At 37.6% G+C, this 21,661-nt stretch overlaps 1 long non-coding RNA gene across 1 annotated transcript in view; it reads left to right on the top strand.

The window, feature by feature from the left end:
* LOC132345537 (uncharacterized) overlaps positions 1-17,740 on the top strand; it is a 40,958-nt gene extending 23,218 nt beyond the window's left edge. Inside the window, exons 2-3 of the long non-coding RNA XR_009494938.1 lie at positions 12,381-12,622; positions 15,865-17,740. This is a non-coding gene — a long non-coding RNA (uncharacterized lncRNA). The remainder of the gene's footprint in view (positions 1-12,380; positions 12,623-15,864) is intronic.
* The last annotated feature ends 3,921 nt before the right edge of the window (positions 17,741-21,661 follow it).

The following is a 21,661-nucleotide window of genomic DNA, read 5'->3' as shown; positions in this document are numbered from 1 at the left end:
AAGGCCACACAAGTGATAAATATGAGAGCTGGACATCAAAAGCTTGTCTATCAACATAAATTATATATTTTCAACTACTATTTTGTAGAGATTATCTTTGGAAGAAAAAAAAACACAGAAACAAATACAAAAGAAACAACAATATCAACAAAACATACCTCAATATCTTAAAATACCATTTCATTTACTGAATATTTCCAATAACTTCCTTACAATGTACATTAATTCATAAATGTACTCATCAATTAAAGCAAACACATATATGCCACGGTCATTATTATGTATAATTTTTCACTTACAAAAGCAACATATTGCCTCTGTTCTGAGTAGCCCATTTGTTTCATAGTTACTTACTTCCTTATACACATAGGAAATGAGTCCTGGCACTGGTTACTTTGTACTAATATGGCCAATACAGATTGATGCAGTTTTCTCTCCATGCCCAAATATCTATTAACATGGAGAAAATCTGGATTATCTGGTACTGAATGTGCAAAAATGAGTTCAGCTTTCTGTGCTGGATGATTGAATGCATCCCTGGATCAGCCTATCAAGGTTTAATTGAACTACAAATCCAGTGATAATTGGAATAGAACTTTGGTCCAAATCAGGACGCAAATAGTCTAAGCTTTAGTTAATGAACAGAAGCAAATAGAGACTTCTGCTTGCATTCATGGCATCCTTTGATTTTATCAGCCACTCAGGAACCATGGCATTGTAATATTTAAAATGAGCAGTTATATAACAATAATTTTGAAGTGGTCACTTTGTGCTCATAAATCAGATCAGATCAGATCAGATCAGTAGCTCAGTCATGTCCAACTCTTTGCGACCCCATGAATAGCAGCACACCAGGCCTCCCTGTCCATCACCAACTCCTGGAGTTCACTCAGACTCACGTCCATCGAGTCAGTGATGCCATCCAGCCATCTCATCCTCTGTTGTCCCCTTCTCCTCCTTCCCCCAATCCCTCCCAGCATCAGAGTCTTTTCCAATGAGTCAACTCTTTGCATGAGGTGGCCAAAGTACTGGAGTTTCAGCTTTAGCATCATTCCCTCCAAAGAAATCCCAGGGCTGATCTCCTTTAGAATTGACTGGTTGGATCTCCTTGCAGTCCAAGGGACTCTCAAGAGTCTTCTCCAACACCACAGTTCAAAAGCATCAACTCTTCGGCGCTCAGCCTTCTTCACAGTCCAACTCTCACATCCATACATGACCACAAGAAAAACCATAGCCTTGACTAGACGAACGAGGCTAGAGAAATACAATATAACAATAGGACATTTTAAAATACCTTCATCTGTATCTTAGATTCCTCAAGACTATACATTTCTTCCTACAATATTAAAGCAGCATTAGGTGCTTGTGCTGTGCTTAGTCACTCAGTCCTATTGACTGTTTGCGACCTCGTGGTCTGTAGCTCGCCAGGCTCCTCTGTCCATGGGATTTTCCAGCAAGAATAATGGAGTGGGTAGCCATGCCCTCCCTCCTCCAGGGGATCTTCCCAACCCAGGGATCCTACAATATGAGTGAATTCTTTACTGTCTGAGCTATTATGCACCAGGTGCATAGTAGTTGCTAAACACATGTTTGATTTGCATGTATAAATGGTTAGTCTTTGGAGGAAATAGATTAGTAAGTGAGATATAATAGAATCCATTCATCATGGAAGTTATATCTGTCGATAAAAAGATTTGGTCACTGAATAAGAGGATGTATATCTAGTTAGTACAGTAGTTACCACTGTCAACATTTTCAACTGACATTTTGAGTGAGTTTATTGTTTTAAAAATTACCAAAACTAGATAAGCTTCAGGCAAATTCACCTAACATTGTCACCTTCTCAAGGTTTGAGAGCTGTGATGCTTGGTTCTGAAATACTTTTGAAAATGTCATTACTTTAGAAATGCACATTTACAAATGCCCAAGGAACTAAAGTTAAAAGTGATTGAGTAAATCACAATGACAAAATTGTAAAGATGGAGAAGAGATTAGAGGTTGCTAGGGGTTAGACATGGAGAAGGCAATGGCACCTGCCTGGAAAATCCCATGGATGGAGGAGCCTGGTAGGCTGCATGGGGTTGCTAAGAGTCGGATACGACTGAGCGACTTCACTTTCACTTTCATGCACTGGAGAAGGAAATGGCAACCCACTCCAGTGTTCTTGCCTGGAGAATCCCAGGGAAGGGGGAGCCTGGTAGGCTGCCATCTGTGGGGTCACAGAGTTGGACACGACTGAAGTGACTTAGCAGCAGGGGTTAGACATGAGCTGGAAGAGGGAGAAGGGTGTGACTAAAGAAATCTCTTGTAAGATGGTTGTGGTGATGGAACCTTGTGGTAACTCTAAGAATCTGCATCTGTAATACACTTTTTAAAAGGCACTTGTAATAAAGTGGTACAGACATATTGTATCAAAATGAATGTTCTGTTTTTCATGTTTTCTATTGTTACATAAGATGTAATCATTCAAAGGAACTGGGTGGATGGGAACCTCTTCACTATGTTTGTAACTCTTTGTGAATCTATAATTATTTCAAAGTGAAAAATGTAAAAATGATGGGGCTGAATTAATCTTGACTTAGTATAATAGCTGTGAGTTGTTTTCCCTCACTGCTTCCATATAAAAGTTTTGTACATTATACTCTGAATGATGCTATTTACAAGCTGTACATACTAGAGCTTTTGACAAGCAGTTGCAGGTGGCATATCAATGTACCAGCTGCATCATAGACTCTTGTTGTTAAGTGACAAACGCGTGGTATTCAACATGATAGTTCTCTTTAGAGGGCAGACTATCTCAAGTGTTTGGCTCCAGAATTGTTGTGACACTTACTGGTTTCTACCTTTATTGCATATATGGTTTTATATATTTCACCAGTATAATAAAAAATGTGAAATACTGGAGTTGTATTGATTTTATAGGTTTCTCTGTCATGTCAGTTATACTTTGAAGCAATATATCAATATTCTGTTATTTGCTGATTCTTTCTTGTGTTCATATATACATATATTATGCTTAGCTGAGTGGTGTAGATCTTTCTTATAATACGTAAGCAATGCTGTGAGATGCATAGCTGGAATCTTAGTATATACGTATGAAAGTGGATGAGAAGAATATTAGAATTCTCTTTCCTTGTCATCAATGCTGCTGCTGCTGCTGCTAAGTCACTTCAGTTGTGTTCGACTCTGTGTGACCCCACAGACGGCAGCCCACCAGATTCCCCCGTCCCTGGGATTCTCCAGGCAAGAACACTGGAGTGGGTTGCCATTTCCTTCTCCAATGCATGAGAGTGAAAAGGGAAAGTGAAGTCGCTCAGTCGTGTCCGACTCTTTGCGACCCCATGGACAGTGCTTACCAGGTTCTGCCATCCATGGGATTTTCCAGGCAAGAATACTGGAGTGGGGTGCCATTTCCTTCTCTGGTCATCAATGCTAGGAACCCCTAAAAGGCAAATATACCATCTCATTGTTTTAGTTTGCATTTCCTTAAAAATTAGTGAAATTGAGCATAATATTTACTTCTGTTTGCGTTTCCTAGTTTATGAATTGCCTCTTAGCGGTGATTTGTCCATGATTTTTCTACATATGTAAGATTCTTTCCCCAGTTGACTTAAGAAGCTGCTTTGTCTACATGGAGCTTTAGTTGTATGTGTTGAAAATATTCCTCCTAAGTGTGTCTTCAATGGGAGGAAGGTAAACACTCTGTATTCAAGAAATTGATGAAAAAAGAAAGTAAACAAACAAGCAAGCTGGGTGTGGCTGATAGAAAAAGAGTGAAAGGCAGCAGGAGTGAAAAACAGTGAGAAGTATAGAAATATGGAGGCTAGGTAAAGGATTTTAGCTTTTATCCTGAAGGAAGGAGAAGCCTCTGAAATGTTTTAAGTTAGGTGTGGGTAGGATGAAGTATGGAGATGATGGTGATTTTGTAAATGAGGTTTATTATAAGAATTCTTTAAAAATAATCAATCTAAAACTCTTAGCAAAGAATGGAACATGGTAAATATTTAACAAATGTCTGTCGTTCATTGTTAATATGAATATAATGATGACTATTAACATTTCCGTCAGAAGGAGACTGAAGTCTGGTGAGGCTAAATGATTATTCCAATGACATGGCTATAAAGAATCACAGATAGATGTTTCTAGGCTAGATCTCATTCTCATTCTGATATCCAGAGTGTGAGTATGTCTACAGCAAGCAATTCAATGAGCTCACAACACAAATCTAGGCAAGAGAGTGATCCTGTTACAGAGTAAACATTAGGAGTATTAACAAAAACGCAATCGTGCATTAGGTCACTCTCACAGGAGTCATACCACATGAGTGTGATCAATGTATTGGAGGCCAAAAGACTCAGTTACAATAATATTTACACAGAAGAGGTCTTGGGAAACAATATTATCCTCATTATAGAGTTAGTCGGCCAGGATTTACAAGTGCCATTTTTTAAAATTAAATAATCTGCAAGCTTCGTGTTCACAAACACGCACATACTCTGTGGGCCCTCAATAAATACTAGCTGACTGACTGACAGATAAACATCCCCATAAACAGATAAACACTTCTAAGTGAAGTGCAGCCATATATTTAAAGAGGCAGTATCAGATCTACGTGTATAGAGATTAAATATATGAGGAACAGAGCGAAAAAGCAATAGTGAAAATCTCTTTCTAAATTGTGATCTGCTTAAAGAGCAAATGAATATACCCTACAGCAATTATTCAAGTGTCCCAGATGAAAGTTCTATTAAAATAGCATTAGTCCACAAAATAGATGCTCTTCACCAATTCTAAACAAATCCATTTTTGTTACTTAAAATCTTTACTCCATCTATCAATTAACTTGCAAATAATGCTAACAGTGACCTTGTTAATATGTGTGGTATATCTTGAGAAGGAGATATAGTGTAAGGAAACAGGAGAGTCAGAACTAAAGATCAGGAAGTGGGCATTTCATTGGGACCCCCTGGCAGTCCAGTGGTTAAGACTTTGCCTTCCAATGCAGACAGTTGGGGTTCCATCCCTGGTGAGGGAGCTAGATCCCACAGGCTTCATGGCCAAAAAACCCAAACCCAAAACAATATTGTAACAATATCAATAAAGACTTAAAAAATGTCTCCATTAAAAAAATATTTTAAAAATTCTTTTTTTAAAAGCAGGCATTTGATTATATCATCTCCTCTCAGTTCTTAGTATGCTAAAGTCCTATTAAATATCCTTACCTAAATTAATGAATAGACCCTTAATAATGTAACTGAAATGCAGCAACACAGACTCACAATCTTGATGTTAGTACTTAACTAGTTCAATGATCTTAAGCGAGATTTAACCTTCTTTAATATTTTTAATTTCAATTGGAATTAATTTAGTAAACCATTTCTTTACATGTTTCCTTAAATATGTGTAATATCTGGTACAGTGCTGGGCTTTTAATAAGCAAGATATGTCTTCTTTGCTGATATTAGTTACTGACTGATAGTGAAAATGACAATTTCCCCAGTAACAAAGGTCTATTTAGCATCAGTCTCTCCTGACGATGGGACCGTAGTGAGGAGTTCCAGGTATGAGAGCTGAACTCACAGGATCAGACTGCTGATGGATCTCTGGAGGACAGGACAAGTCTGGTCTAAAGATGGGTCCTGCTCCCCGGGTTAGCATAGGTTTGATGCTTGAATTGTGTAAGTTATTCTGGCCAGACCCAAAGGAGAAGCTGAAGACCACGAGCTCACCTTAAGAGGGAAGATAAAGGATATAAAGAACAGTAAGTACGAGTGAAGAGAAAACTCTAAACCCTGGAATAAGGACATGAGCCAGCCAATTGGATTAAAGGGCCAAAAAAAAAAGGGTCTTGTTGTGGTGGCCATTCGTTTGTTTTTTTTTGTTTTAAGAACTTGTACTCCCCATTTCTTCAAGTTATATGGTGTATTGATTTCTGTCATGCCTAAGACTAACAATATTTTTCAGCATCCCAGTCACGGCTTCATTTTTTGCAGAGGTTAGAGGTTCTTTGTAAGAAGGACTGAAAATATATAGTGACACATTTTAAAGATTCCAAGTAGTACAGTTTCTGAACACTGTATTAATAGGGTACTAATGAATACTGTTGATAGTGTAGAAAGTGGCTTATAAAATGCCTATAATTATGCTCTTCCTATACCTATTTCTTCACTTCCCTCTTTTGCTTGAAAAGGGGGCTAAGATGGTCTGCAGTGCTAGGCATTGAATTTATCTTCTAAAATGACATCGAATGTTTTCTTCTTAGAGTTTTTAGTAATCCTGTAAGAAGCTATTTTTAGGCCAAATTTAACTGAGAAAATGTTTACAGGACAAAATTAATGAGCCTAATATTAAATAATAAGAGGTAGAATTTGAAACTAAGAACGTTTAAAATTCAGGAAGGCATACCACGTTTCTGGTGGGAAAGACAATATTATATAGAAGGATGTAAAACAATTCCAACCTATATACACATTAAAAAAAATTGTAGTCAAAACTCCAAGGTAGCTTGCTTTAGCTGATCAAATAATTTTTGAAAATATATGGAAATATAAGAGTGTACGAATTGACAAGAAATTTTGAAAAAGAAGAATATGAGGGAAGAACTTCCCCTATTAGTTAATAAAACATTATAAAGCTGTAAACAAAACCATATGACAGGGGCATAAGAATAAGTGGATAAATGACTGATTTTGGCTATAAACTCCTACTAAAATTACACAAAGAGTAAATTTCCTAAGGACTGAATACCTCTACTTAGCTCTTTATCTGTATCTATTCCTATCCCTCTCACTGCTCCTACTCCACTCATAACTCTAGATCTCTATTTTTGCTTCCTTTTTCTTGTTTTTGGCCACACCATGTGGCATGTGGGATCTTAGTTTCCTGACCAAGGATTGTACCTTGTTTTGCCCTCTGTTCTGGAAACACAGAGTCTTAACCACTGGACTGCCAGGGAAGTCCTGCTCTTCTTTAGGATTCTCTGCCTCTCTCTCCTTACCTATTTATGTCTGTCAGGCTATTTATCTATCTATACATATATCTATTTATATCTATACATAGATATGAAGCAGGCAAGAACATTTTACCCAAGATAACACAGATATATTGAAAAAAGCTGAGAGGTTCTATTACAGTGAATATTTTCAATGTCTTTAAAGAAAATATATCAGCAATAGAATCAAAAGATAAATAATATAATTGAAAACATCTCCAACACATATGAGAATGGATTATCCCTAGACCACAAAGAGCTTTTACTAATGAATAAGCAATAAGTCAATTGTAAACTGTATAAAGGAAATAAATAGGCACATCACAATCTACATGGGATGTTACTACACAGTAATGTCTGCCAGGGCTTCTCAGGTGGCACAGTGGTAAAGAAACCACTTGCCAATGCAGGAGATGCAAGAGGTGCGGGTTCAGTCCTTGGGTTGGGAAGATCCCCTGGAGAAGGAAATGGCGACTCACTCCAGTATTCTTTCCTGGAATATTTCATGGATAGAGGAGCCCAGTGGGCTACAGTCCATGGGTCACAAAGAGTTGGACACTATTTGGACAAACACACACACACACAATGTTTATTATTCACTAAGACACCTTTAGAACCTCTGTTGAAAATTAAGTAGTCAAAGTTCTCACCTCTACTCCTTACAATTTTTGTTTAGTTTCTCCTCTTAAACCATAACTAGAGAACTCAGTACTCTATAAAATTTGTTCTTCCCTAAAATTCTTTCTCCTCCAAAATTTCAAGACCTTCCAATTAAAATCCTCAGTTGATTTGAGCTATTAATATCAGCTAGATACTGATTTTTTAAAAAACATATACTAAGGTAAAAGGCTTATGTCTTCTAAGGTATCTGCATTTGTACAAGTAAAAGACACAACTGTTTGATATTGTTTTATAGACTGAAGATGCAGAAGGCTTCTACTGATTGGTGTTAAAAGATTCTGGAATGGGCTACAATTAATATTAGAATTAAAATTCAGAGATAATTGTGTTCTGAAGAGGTTAATCCTTATCTTCAGATATATAAATACTCAGTATGAAGTAAGTCAACTTATCTTTTAAAAACATCCAACAATTATCAGAGAAGCCCCAAACCTAGAGTTAATATATATACTGGAGTTAATCCTATATTCTGGATTAACTTTATACTGTCACCAAGAGGAAAAATGCCACAGCAGTGATAAATGATACTGCAGATGATAGTGAAGTTAGAAGAAAGCAAATAGTAAAAACTATCACTAGGAGTTGGGCACGACTGAGTGACTTCACTTTCACTTTTCACTTTCATGCACTGGAGAAGGAAATGGCAACCCACTCCAGCGTTCTTGCCTGGAGAATCCCAGGGACAGAGGATAGAGGGACAGGGACAGTGGGTTGCCGTCTATGGGGTTGCACAGAGTCGGACACGACTGTAGCAACTTAGCAGCAGCAGCAGCAGCATGCAGTTAGAAGGCTTCCCAGGTGGCACTAGTGGTAAGAACTCGCCTGCCAATGCAGGAGACATAAGAGACCCAGCTTTGATCCCTGGGTCAGGACGGTCCCAGATCCCTGATATTGGGAACGACTGAAGGCAGGAGGAGAAGGGGATGACAGAGGGTGAGATGGTTGGATGGCATCACTGACTCAATGGACATGAGTTGGAGCAGGCTCCGGGAGATGGTGAAGGACAGAGAGGCCTGGTGCTGCAGTCCATGGGGTGGCAAAGAGTCAGACACGACTGAGTAGCTGAACAACCACAAATGGATGGGAAAAGACTGAGTGGTGAACAAGGCACATAGACAATTTTAACGGCACAACGAATTAGAATTTAATTTTATTCCATATTTTTTGTCAAAATACTTTTATGAATTTCCCCATAAGCAATAAACCACATATCATCTTAAAAGTCTGAATGTGTCAATGACCTTGTTAAAAAGAATAAGCACTTTTACATGACACTTATCTTCTAACCCAATCATCCATCTCAAAATATTGAAGTGAAAGATGTACAAACTTCCTCTACCTAAGAAAAACATTATTTTGAAAATAATTCCTGTTGATAAATGCTGATTTCTTCCCTCCCTAACTCTCACTTCTCTCCCTTCCCTCGTTTTATCTTTTCTTCTCATTAGTAGTTGATGGAAAAAATATTTTTTTTTCCTGGTTTACTACTGTTGCTATCTTTTGCTATCTTTAGGAACATCCTAAAAACATATTTACTTTAGTTTTTCTTTACTGCTGTCTTACATTTTTTGGTATCTTTGACATAATGGACATATAATTAACATCATTGGTGAGTAGAAAATAAACTTTATAAGATCAATAGCCAGTAATAATCTTAGAGAAATTATTCCATGCTCACTGTATGCCAGGCTTTATGTCAAGGACTTTACGTTTTACTTTTATCACAGTTTATGAGCTTAATCTTATGACTATCCTATTTGTAAAGGAGGAAACTGAGGCTTAGAGAGATTAAGATTACAGGGCTGACTAGTCACAGCTAAAGATGAGCGATTCCTGAAGGCAGAGATGTCTGAGTTTAAACTAGAACGTATACCCTACCCCACTGCGAGATGGGTCCTGGAAACAAGTCTTAACTCTGTGGGGACACCGTATTTCAAGAATAGTTGCGAACAATTCAAGGCATTTAGAAATAACATGTCATTGTGCAGTCCAGTGGTGAGTTAGTAAGTGTGCCAAGTCCTGGGAGAGAGGCAGAGGTTTTCTATCTCTCTGCCTCCTGTTTCTCATTTCCTTATACCTGTTTGTAAGATCAAAGGTAAATTTATGAAATATTTAGTGAACAACCCAGCTTCATAAAGAATATGCACAGCCTGCTGGTTTTGTAGATTTTTCCAGACAATAATTTTTTTAGCGTATTTACTCTTTTGCTATTATAGTGGATAAAAGTGACCCTATTGAAACTCAGTCCTCATCTTCATCTCCTGGTTGCGACTAGGGCAAATATACGTTCAGGTCTTATTCAACAGAAAAGACACATCCAATCTCATTCCAATAGGTATCTGAGCAACTATCAAAAATACATTATCTTTAGAAGGAGAGGGAAGAAATGAGTATCAGGTTACTAAAGACATGACATCCTAATTAAAAGAGCCTGCGTAGAGCGCCAGAGTGGGTCTAGACAGAGCCAACGTGATTGTGAAATCTTGTCGCTGAAGATGTCAGTAGCCTCAGAGCAGTTCCTTTAATTAGAATCTTCTTTTATTTTGTTTAAGCTCAAGACACAAAACTCATTTCAGTCACCCTGCCTAGAAACTGGGTTGCTTAGAACAAAAAGACTAGTCCTGGAAAAGAGAAAATCAGGGTCGTAACGGTCCAAGTATATAAATATGTATATGGACCATCACTTTCTTGTAACAAATGGTAAGAAGATATGTGGGTGACAGTGAGAGAGGCATGTGGAGGGTCTGCTTTATCACCTACCTCTGACTATGTTTCCCAGCACAGCTCCTTGCCAATCCCAGGCCCCGGGCCATCATTAGTCCTCGCGCATGGAGGCAATGAAGGTGTCTCTTCAAGTAAATCATCTGAGGATTTTTATAATCTCAAATAAAATTTTCTAATATTTTTTTCTAAGTTTTCCAGGTTTAAGGTTTTAATCTTTTATTATTTATTGAGCAGCAGTTTGGAAGAGCATGGTGAGAAACCCGGGATATATAGTTGGATACAAAATCTGTGCTATCCAGTGGTCTATTAAAAACTAATAAGTTCTTTCTTTTTCATATTATCACTGTTCTCTCCTCCGGTGCTTAAAAATTAATAGCATGTGGGTTTATAAACCTTTGGCTGTCGATCAGTAAAATTGTTCAAAAATGTATTTTAGAGATTTTATGGGAAATTCTACATATAAATTTTCTCTTCAACCTCTAGAAAGACCATAGGCAACTATTTCAACTGAACATATTTTCCAGTGTTTTTTTTTATGATATCAGGATAAAGAAAATTACATGTCAACATAACCAAATAAAATAAATCTATTTCAAACTGCAACTTTGAAAATTAATCAGAAAAGATGTAAATAAGTAAGGTAAATGCTGTAGAATAAAGGTAAATGTTTCTTACTTACTAATGAGGGTCTGATAAAACAACAAATCATTGCAAATAATGTCTTCTTGTTAAAATTAATGAGAATAAAATCAATAAGGGGACAGGACACTGTTCTGACTTCTTTTTGGCAAGTCTTAAGTCTCTGTGTTTATTTCTGGTATTAAGTAGAATTGATTTGCATCTGCCTGTTAAGTCTTAGCTATGGATGTGGTTAGAAATTTATAAAACCTGAAAGGGTCTGACCCTTATCTAATGAGGGAAAAATAGAAAGCAGGCACACTCGAATCAGTTCAAAATGTGAAGTCATAATGACATTGACTATTGAATTATTATTCTTGTATTATTTATGCATCTGTAAATCCAACATATATAAGAATACAGGGAGGAAGAAGAAAAGAAGGCAAGAATGAAGGGAAAAAAAGGAAAGGAAGGAAAAAGGGGGAGGGGAATGATTAATGGTGAATGTATGATGAGGACTAAATCAAATATAAAAAGGCTCTAAGTCCTATGCTGTTTATTTAACGTGCTTCTAGCTGTATTTTTTTTAAATCAGTTTTATTCTTTCAAGATAAGCATCATTCTTCCTTATCTTAGACTATGATTTTGGAAAAGCTTTACTCTAATTTTGGATTGTGTATGCCATTTGGACCTTCAATTTATTTGTGGCAGCAAGCACTCTGATGAAAGTACTGTTTGTCCTGTAATTGCTGTCTTCCAGAGAGCGTTTTGTTCCACTAGGATCTCCTAGAACAGTTTATTCTCAAAAAGATGTGGCACAGACTGATTCTTCATTTTAAGGATGCTCCTTTAACTTCTCCAGGTTTTAAACTAAAATATTATCTTGAACAATAAAAAGTGGGGGGAAAAATGATCAGGACCGGGGACACATTTCAAAATTTATACTGAATATTTCTTTTATTTTGGAAATGAAAATATATTATGATATACAACCTAACGCTTACAGACAACTCACTCATGGCATGGATCAATACTATAACTATGTGGATGAAAACAAATTTTGTTGTAGAAATATAGAGTGCTTTTTAGCAAACTGTATTTTTTAAAAACTTTCCTAATGCAAGCTTCATCATGAATGCAGTAATGCTGATTTTTAATAAAGACTATCAGTGTAAAGTATTGCTGACTTTTTGATAAGCAAAGAATAATGACTTTATATGTTTTATGAATGCCATATTGTTGCTCACAAACTATCTTTGTGACTTTTGAAAACTAGGAATGAATAATCAGGAGAATGTGCATTTTATTTCAAGTATATTAAGTAATCTAATTCTCAGTCTCTCTCTCTCTTTTTTCTTTTCATTAGAAAAGACCCTGTTCTGGGAAAGATTGAAGGCAGGAGGAGAAGGGGACAACAGAGGATGAGATGGTTGGATGGCATCACCAACTCGATGGACATGAGTTTGAGCAAGCCCCAGGATATGGTGAAGGACTGGGAAGCTTGGCATGCTGCAGTCCATGGGATTGCAAAGAGGTGGAAAGGAATGAGGGACTGAACAACAACAAATTTTCAGTAACGTTGTATCAAGGCCCAAGTGATAATATCTGGTATGAATTTACTAAGGAAATAAGTGTTTACAATATATACATACTTGTAAAAAGATGATCTGAGGTGACACAGAGCATAGCAGAATGGTTGGAAATAAAGTTAGAGAGGTCAAGAAACATATTCTTCAACAAAACGTGGTTGATGAAAAAAAGCTTGTAACAGGAGCATATGACAAGGTCCAACGATTTAGCTTTAAATATAGCTCTGGGCTTGCAGATTGCCAAGTCAAATAAGAGTATATTTCTCATTGTATGACAAAGAAAACATACCAAATCTTCTGACAAGAAAGAGTATCACTATGCAAATAATATGGTAAATAATTCTTTGAGGAAGAAGCCAATTTTCAAGACACAGGTTAAAGATGGACTTTCAGCAGTATTTAGATAGAAATTTCCTAGATGTTTCAGAAGGAGGAAGTGTTACTGTTTCTCATGACTTAACTTTTCACATCCATTTACAAATATAATACTACAAAACAGTGTTGTAGAGTAGGGCGGGCAGCAGCTTTGTCACTTGCAGTTAGTTTTCTGCCTGAAATGCTCTCCTTTTATAGCAAAGCTTTCTCATAGCACCCCAGTGTGGTGCTTCTCATTCTATATTGTAATAATTGATCTACTTTCTCTCACTAAACTATAAGGGCCTCCCAGGTGGCGCTAGTGGTCAAGAACCTGCCACTGGCGGGATGTAAGAGATGTGGGTTCGATTCCTGTGTTGGGAAGATCCCCTAGAGGAGGGCAGTGGCAACTCACTCCAGTATTCTTGTCTGGAGAATCCCATGGACAGAGGAATCTTGTTGGCTGCCATTCACAGGGTTGCAAAATGTCGAAGACAACTGAAGCGACTTGGCACACACTAAGCTATAAACTTCTTGAAGGTATAGATGATTTGGTTAATATTTTATTCCTATTACTTAACATGGCCTCTGACACCTAGTAGATTCTCAATAAGTCCTTGGTGGATGAATGAATGGATGAACGAGTGAATTTGGGGTTGCACTGAGGAGTCTTCCTCATCAAGAAAAATCCTTGTCATCAAGGGTTTGGGGTCAGACAATCGAGTGGGGAGAAAGGAAAGGGGAGAAAGACAGGACTATATATGGAGAGGCGTGGGTGTGTCTCAGCTCAGAACTCAGGTGTCACCTGCTCTTTTGAGCAGCTTCCCAATCATTAAAAGTCAGCATGGATATTGATTCTTCTGAATTAGGTGAGGGATGAGAAAAGGTGTTGTTTACTCAGAGTTCCAAAGCTCGAGCTGCTGTACACTTGGGGGCTGAAGGAGAGAATCAGAGAAAATCTTGATACAATTCTATTCTAGAAAATGGCTTTTCCATGCATTCATTTTTAATAGTATATTTATCATAGTTGCCTTTGAGGAAGGCAATTTATATTTAGCAAGAACTGCTATTAATTAGTATTCATGGGCATAGCCTTTCTTTCTGTTTGTTCTGGTGTTCCAAAATTGCAAGGAAAAAGTGCCTGCCATTTAATTATATTAAATCAGATATGTGAACAACAGAATTCTGGCGTCAAGGACTGTATTAGCAAATTGTGCCAATTAGAAACACACAGCAAGTACCATGCACTTTCCTTTCGCATTAGTGGCTTTTAAATCATATAGTGGCATAGTAACAAATACAGCTAGCATGGTATGACTGTCACATTTTCCACACATTCATTTTTAGCTACTTTGCCTTTTAAAGAAAACATACAGTAGGCTGTAGGCCTACACATAAAATGCTTCCCAAAATATGAGATAATTATATGCTTAAGGAGTAATATGCAAACACTCTTCTTCAGATAATTATGAACACTTATTTTTCCACATGGGAAACTAGCCAAGAAGTAACGACATACTGCACTTTGGGAAGTCATCCATTTTTAATACATGAAGCAGTGCCCCATCAAGTATTACAAAAAGAAAGTTAACAGATTTCTTGAGATCAAATGAATAACCAAAAGTAAAGAAAAAAAAAAAAGAATTCTAAAGTGATAGTATCCATCACTCAGTGCCCCATTAAAAAACAATTCTATGAAGGGACAAAAATCTGCTATAAGAATAAATGTTGGCAGTCATAAATAAATATTCGATTTTTAGTAGATTCTGAAGATATACCTTCCTCCCGGAGTATTCTTTGAAAATTGATAGAAATCAAAAAGTAAGTTTGTGTAAGCTGTAATTTGGGGTATTTTTTATTTACAATTAAGTAAATCTTGATTAATTATGGTAATCATAACATCAAATGAAGAAGATGGATAAGTGTTGCTTCAGTCGTGTCCGACTCTGTGCGACCCCATAGATGGCATCCCACCAGGCTTCGCCCTCCTTGGGATTCTCCAGGCAAGAACACTGGAGTGGGTTGCCATTTCCTTCTCCAAACTGAAAATATACAAGATGCTAAATTATATTTTTGTCCATTGCTTAAGCATTCTAAAATCTAAAATTTTGCCAGGTCTCCATAATGATTTTAAACTAATTTTAGTATTAAGAAACTTTAAATTATATTGCCTTTGAAATTTAATTTATTTGAGGGCAAAACAAAGTGATGATGAACTTTAGTTTCTTTTAAGGTGTTTTTGTACATATTATTAAGAATTTATTGTCTATTTGCTAATACTGTAATATTATCTGCTAAAGAAATTTTAAAACTTCTTTTATTATTTCAGGTAAAGTTTACACAGATTCACAGCCAGTAATTGTGTACTTTAGGGAGTCTGACAAATTCACACAAATATATAACTGACACCCCAATCAAAGAACACTCCTCTAACCCAGAAAGTTGCCTCATCCTCCATTCCATCAGTCTCTATCACCCTCAGGCAAACACTCCTCTGTTTCCGTCACTAAGAGTATAATATGTTCTTGAACTTCAAATGGAACCACCCAATATGTGTTTACTTGTTTTCATTGCTAAGTCGTGTCTGACTCTTTTGCAACCCCATGGACTGTAGCCTGCCAGGCTCCTCTGTCCATGGGATTTCCCAGGCAAAAATACTGGAGTGGGTTGCTACCTCCTTCTCCAGGGGATCTTCCTGACCCAGGAATGGAACCTGTATATCTCCTGCATTGCAGGCAGATTCTTTACCACTGAGCCATCTTATGCTATTTTTTTTTTTTTTTTGAGAGATTTATCTCTATAGTTGCATGGAACAGTAGGTAATTCTCTTTTTTTATTACCTACTGGTGTTGCTTTGTATAATATGTAGCTATTTATCTATCTTCCTTCCTTTTGGTACATATTTAGATTGTTTCCAGTTTGGAACCGGGAAACCTGGCGGTCTACAATCCATGCGATCACAAAGAGTCAGTCGTGACTGAGCACTGAACACACATGCTGGTTTGGAATTATTATTAATGAAGCTGCAATAAAAATATTTTTACAGGTTTTACTAGACTTATGTTTTGATTCCGTTTAGGCAAATACTTGGAGTTGAAATGCTGGTTCATGTGAAAAATATTTAAGAAACTGCCAAGCAGTTCTCCAAGTTTGGGTCAGTTTACACTCCCACCATCAGTATATAAAAGGGATTTCTTTGCTCCACACCCTTGCCAACATTTTGTGTTTTCAGTCTTTTCAGAAGTATGTTGCATACTTTTCAAATATTGGAGCATTTTCTAGATTTCTTTCTGTTACTAGTTTAAATCCGTTATGATCTTAGAACATTTTTGTGTGAATTAGTTTGTTTCATTGCTTACCTTGATGAAGACTGAGTTTATGTTCAAATATTAATATTAATAATACTATACTCCCCTCACACTTAGCAGGGCTTCCCTGATAGCTCAGTGGTATAAAGAATCTGCTTGCAATGCAAGAGACTCAGGAGATGCAGGTTCAATCCTTGAGTCCTGAAGATTCCCTGGAGCAGGAAATGGCCATCCACTGCATTATTCTTGCCTGAAAAACCCCATGGACAAAGGATCCGAAGGGCTACAGTCCAAAAGGTCGAAGAGAGTCAGACACGACTGAGCGACTGAGAACCGCACACGCTGTAAGTTCTAACAGTGTGTTCCCAGTCCCTTCCTGCCATCCTTTGTTGTGCTGGCATAGATTTTAACGTTTGCGTCTGCTATGAACAGAAAATATACTATTATCTTTCACTCCAAACAGTCATCTCTAGAGCAGTAAAGAAAAACATACATTTAATTTCCTTAATTTATTCCTTTTCAAATGCTCTTCATATTTTGTGTAAATCTAAATTTCTTGCATCCTCGCTGCCTGAATACCTTTTGAGTATTTCTTCTCAAGATAGTCATATACTCATTAATTTTAAAAACTTCACTAGTTTTTCGCTTGTTTGAGAAAATAATTTATTTCTCTTTAATTTTTGGATTATACTTTACTAGGTATGGAGTTCTAAATTGGTAGTCTTTCTGTTTCTCTTTCTTCCAGTACTTGAAAGGTATCACCATTGTCTATTTTCCCACATGATTGCTGATGAGAAGTCTACTGTAATTCTTGTCATTGTTTCTCTATAGGTAATATGTCTTTTTTTCTCTGCAAGATTTTCCTTTTGTCTCCAGGTTTTAGCAATCTAAATATGATATATAGGTGTTCCCTTGCTGCTGCTGCTGCTGCTAAGTTGCTTCAGTCGTGTCCGACTCTGTGCAACCCCATAGACGGCAGCCCACCAGGCTCCCCCATCCCTGGGATTCTCCAGGCAAGAACACTGGAGCGGGTTGCCATTTCCTTCTCCAATGCATGAAAGTGAAAAGTGAAAGTGAAGTCGCTCAGTCGTGTCTGACTCTTAGCGACCCCATGGACTGCAGCCCACCAGGCTCCTCCATCCATGGGATTTTCCAGGCAAGAGTACTGGAGTGGGGTGCCATTGCCTTCTCCGAGGTGTTCCCTTACCCCTCCTAAACTAAATGTTTTTCTGAGCTTCTTATATCTGTAGTTTAGTGTCTTGCCACTAACTTTGGAAAATTCTCAGCCATTATTTTTTTCAAGTCATACTTTGGCCCCGTTTGCTCTCTGCTCCTTCTAGGATTCTATAGATGTTAGACTGCTTGATATTGTCCCGCAGCTCATAGATACTCCCTCTGCTTTCACTTTTTTCTCTTTGTATTTCAGATTGAGTGATTTTATTGACTTACCTGTGAGTTCACTGATCTTTTCCTTGACTGTGTAAAGTGTACGGATGAATCCACTGAAGGCAGTGTTCATCTCTGTTATTTTATATTCCTAGCCTTTCAGTTTGATTTTAGTTTTAGTTCCATTTCTTTTTAGTTTGATTGCAGTTTCTCTTTCCCTCATGAAGATATCTATCGGATCTAACATGTGGTATACCTTTTCATTAAGAGTCATTAACATAGTATAGTTATTTTAAATCCCTTGTCTGATATTTCCAACATTAATGTCATATTTAACTCTGGTTTTGATGATTATGTTGCCTTTTCAAACTTTTTTGCATTTCATAGGCTTTGTATGTTTTTGTTAAAAGCTGGACATATTCTATAGAATAGTTTAGATATTGAAATAAATACTTTTCTACACTTGGGTATATATATATGCCTGTCATTAGTCTGACAGACTTCCCTGGTGGCTCAGATGGTAAAGCATCTGTCTACAATGTGGGAGACCTGGGTTCGATCCCTGGGTCGGGAAGATCCTCTGGAGAAGGAAATGGCAATCCACTCCAGTACTATTGCCTGGAAAATCCCATGCACAGAGGAGCTTGGTAGGCTGCAGTCCATGGGGTCACAGAGAGTTGGATAGGACTGAGTGACTTCACTTTCACTTTTCATGTATATGCCTGTCATTAGTCTAGCCTGATTGTTCTTATCTGAGGGCATACTGAAGTTGGAGGGTGTTTTATGTTGTGGTGAGGAGAAATTGGGAGTTAAGATTCATAAGTCTTGTATCTGTTTCCGTTTCACTAGCTATGAAATGAAACCAAGATTTTAAACATTCTGAGCTCTTCTACCTCCTCTCTCTCCCTTTTTCTTCGTTTATTTTCTTTTTTCCTCTTTATTTATTTTAGAAATTAAAGTACCATATCCATCTTGCCTACACAGGATGTAAACACGCTTTGAGAGTGTTGTTCCATACAGAGTTATAAAGAATTTTATATTTGCCTCTTGTGAAAAGTTGTGAGTACTTCTTTAGAAGCTTCAGATTTTTTATTTCTGATTTTGACTTAAAAACAAGGAGAACCAGGGACACAAAGCCATAGCAGAATGACTGTTGTATTTCAATTAAAATGGGGCCTCTTTTCTTCTTATCAGCCAATATCTCTATCTATAGTCAGGCAAAAAACCCAATTAGTTATTAATTGATGTGCATTAAAATTCATTAACTCTGCATGTGAGGCCTGGGCTATAATTAACTGTCTTTCTTACCTTTTGTTCTGAAATCTCTAGGTAAAAATCCCATTGCTAATAAGAAGGAGGGAAACACTATTGCTATCTGTAGTTAGTTAAAAAGCAAGGTCTTCAGAAGGCTGGATGACTGAGTGCCCGAAGGTCTGAGCATAACCAAGGAGCATTGTTAAATTCCCCAGAACTATTGACCTGTTTGGAAAGTGGACAAGAAGTAGTAGTAGTTCACAGTCTTCTGCTCTCAAGATATTTGCACATTAAATTGCACTTTGTATATGTCTTCAATCAAATACTTACATTCAAACTTAAGATCTCAAAAAAAAAGTATTCCTTGAATGTTCAATTTCAAATAAATAGCTTGAAAGTCATCAATTTTAAACTAAATGTATTGAAATCACTATGTGTTTTCTTAAAACACACCTTACAAATGAATGATAGACAAAATAAATTATCTCAGACTCAAGTAAGAATTTTCATAAATAGCTTTCATTAGCTTCTCAGCATGACATTTGGATAGATCTACAGTCACAGTTATATTGACACTTTGGTATCTGTAATCTATAAAAATTACCAAGAAAGTAACTATTATTTCCTGTGATCTCGAGCTCCATAAAAACTAATTATGCACAGACTTTAAGTGAAGATTTTAACCCATTTACAGTGGTTTCCATCCACTTGTAGACTCAAAAGAAAGAAAATCATGTGAAATGAGAAATAAAGAAATCTTGTAATTTATAACATTTGGAGAAAACCAATAGGAACTTTTAGTCCTTTTCACTTCTTCGTTCTTTAAATTGGATAGCTGGGACCCCATAATTTTAAAATACTTTTGCAAAGCCACAATTATTGTTATATATGGGTTCGATCCTTGGGTTGGGAAGATCCCGTGGAGAAGAGAACGACTACCCACTCCAGTATTCTGGCCCAGAGAATTCCATGGACTGTATAGTTCATGGGGTCGCAAAGAGTCAGACACCACTGAGCAACTTTCACTTTCATAGTATATTATGGTATATATGTGTATTGTATCTATATATACACATACACACACATATATACCATATGTATGTGTGTGGTTGCACAGAGTCAGACATTACTAAAGTGATTTAGCACACACTCATGCACATGACTTCACTTTCACCTTTCACTTTCATGCATTGGAGAAGGAAATGGCAACCCACTCCAGTGTTCTTGCCTGAAAATCCCAGGGACGGGGGAGCCTGGTGGGCTGCTGTCTATAGGGTCACACAGAGTCAGATATGACTGAAGTGACTTAGCAGCAGCAGCAGCAGCATGCATATGTATATATATATGATATATTATGATAATTATTATGATAAGTATCAGAATTGTAAAACACATATTTTCTACCTGGTTCACACCTAGTTCTCTCAAAGACATAGTAAATATAACTCTCAATTTATGTTTGAATCTAGAAAACTGTTACTCATTTTTACATTAATTTGGATATACTGTAGATGGCTCAAGAATATGGCTCCCTGAAGATAACTACATGTGATGCTCATCAGATCAGATCAGATCAGTGGCTCAGTCATGTCCGACTCTTTGCGACCCCATGAATCACAGCACTCCAGGCCTCCCTGTCCATCACCAACTCCCGGAGTTCACTCAGACTCACTTCCATCGAGTCAGTGATGCCATCCATCCATCTCATCCTCTGTTGTCCCCTTCTCTTCCTGCCCCCAATCCCGCCCAGCATCAGAGTCTTTTCCAATGAGTCAACTCTTCACATGAGGTGGCCAAAGTACTGGAGTTTCATAGCTGATATTTATTTCAGTGCTATTTTGTTCTAGGCATTGTTCTAAGTGCTTCAGTTCAGTTCAGTTGCTCAGTTGTGTCCAACTCTTTGTGACCCATGAATCGCAGCACACCAGGCCTCCCTGTCTATCACCAACTCCCGGAGATCACTCAGACTCATGTCCATCGAGTCAGTGATGCCATCCAGCCATCTCATCCTCTGTCGTCCCCTTCTCCTCCTGCCCTCAATCCCTCCCAGCATCAGAGTCTTTTCCAATGTGTTTACATCTACTAAATAATTTAACCCTTAGATTAGTTCTCTGAGATAGGTTCTATTACTATGATCTCCATTTCACAGATGAATACAATGGGGCTCTGAGAAGTAACCTGCTCAAAATCCCAAAGCTAAAAGGTGAAGTTCTGAAATCTATGCTCATAACATCTGCCTGCTACAGCTGCTGTTCAGTTGCTTCAGTTTGTAGGCCCCTTTTGTGACCCCATGGACTGAAACCCACCAGGCTCCTCTGTCCACGGGATTTTCCTGGAAAGCATAGTCGAGTGGGTTGCCATGCCCTCCTCCAGGGAAATCTTCTCCACCCAGGGACAGGGCTAGAACTGGCGTCTCCTGTCTCTCCTGCATTGTGGGTGGATTCTTTACCTCTGATCCACCAGGGAAGCCGAACCTCTGCCTACAAACCTTCATATATGAGAATGGCCTGTCATGGTTAAGTAATACATATGCATCCAATTCCAAAGTATCAGTATTATGAGAAATTCCTCCAAACTTTGACAATATTTTCTGTGAATTACAAATATCTTCTTACGTCTTGCTGCTTTAAGTTCTCACTAGTGCCGAGATATATGGTTGAAGAACAGGCTCCTGTTTCACTACTCACATATTCAAAATGTTGAGAAATTACTGAATAAGATGTATTTTCATTCTTCTGGATCTCTTTGCGGGCTCC

This window comes from Bos taurus, chromosome 6, assembly GCF_002263795.3.
Source record: "Bos taurus isolate L1 Dominette 01449 registration number 42190680 breed Hereford chromosome 6, ARS-UCD2.0, whole genome shotgun sequence".
Classification (NCBI taxonomy): domain Eukaryota; kingdom Metazoa; phylum Chordata; class Mammalia; order Artiodactyla; family Bovidae; genus Bos; species Bos taurus.
This window is presented reverse-complemented; position numbering and strand designations above follow the sequence as displayed.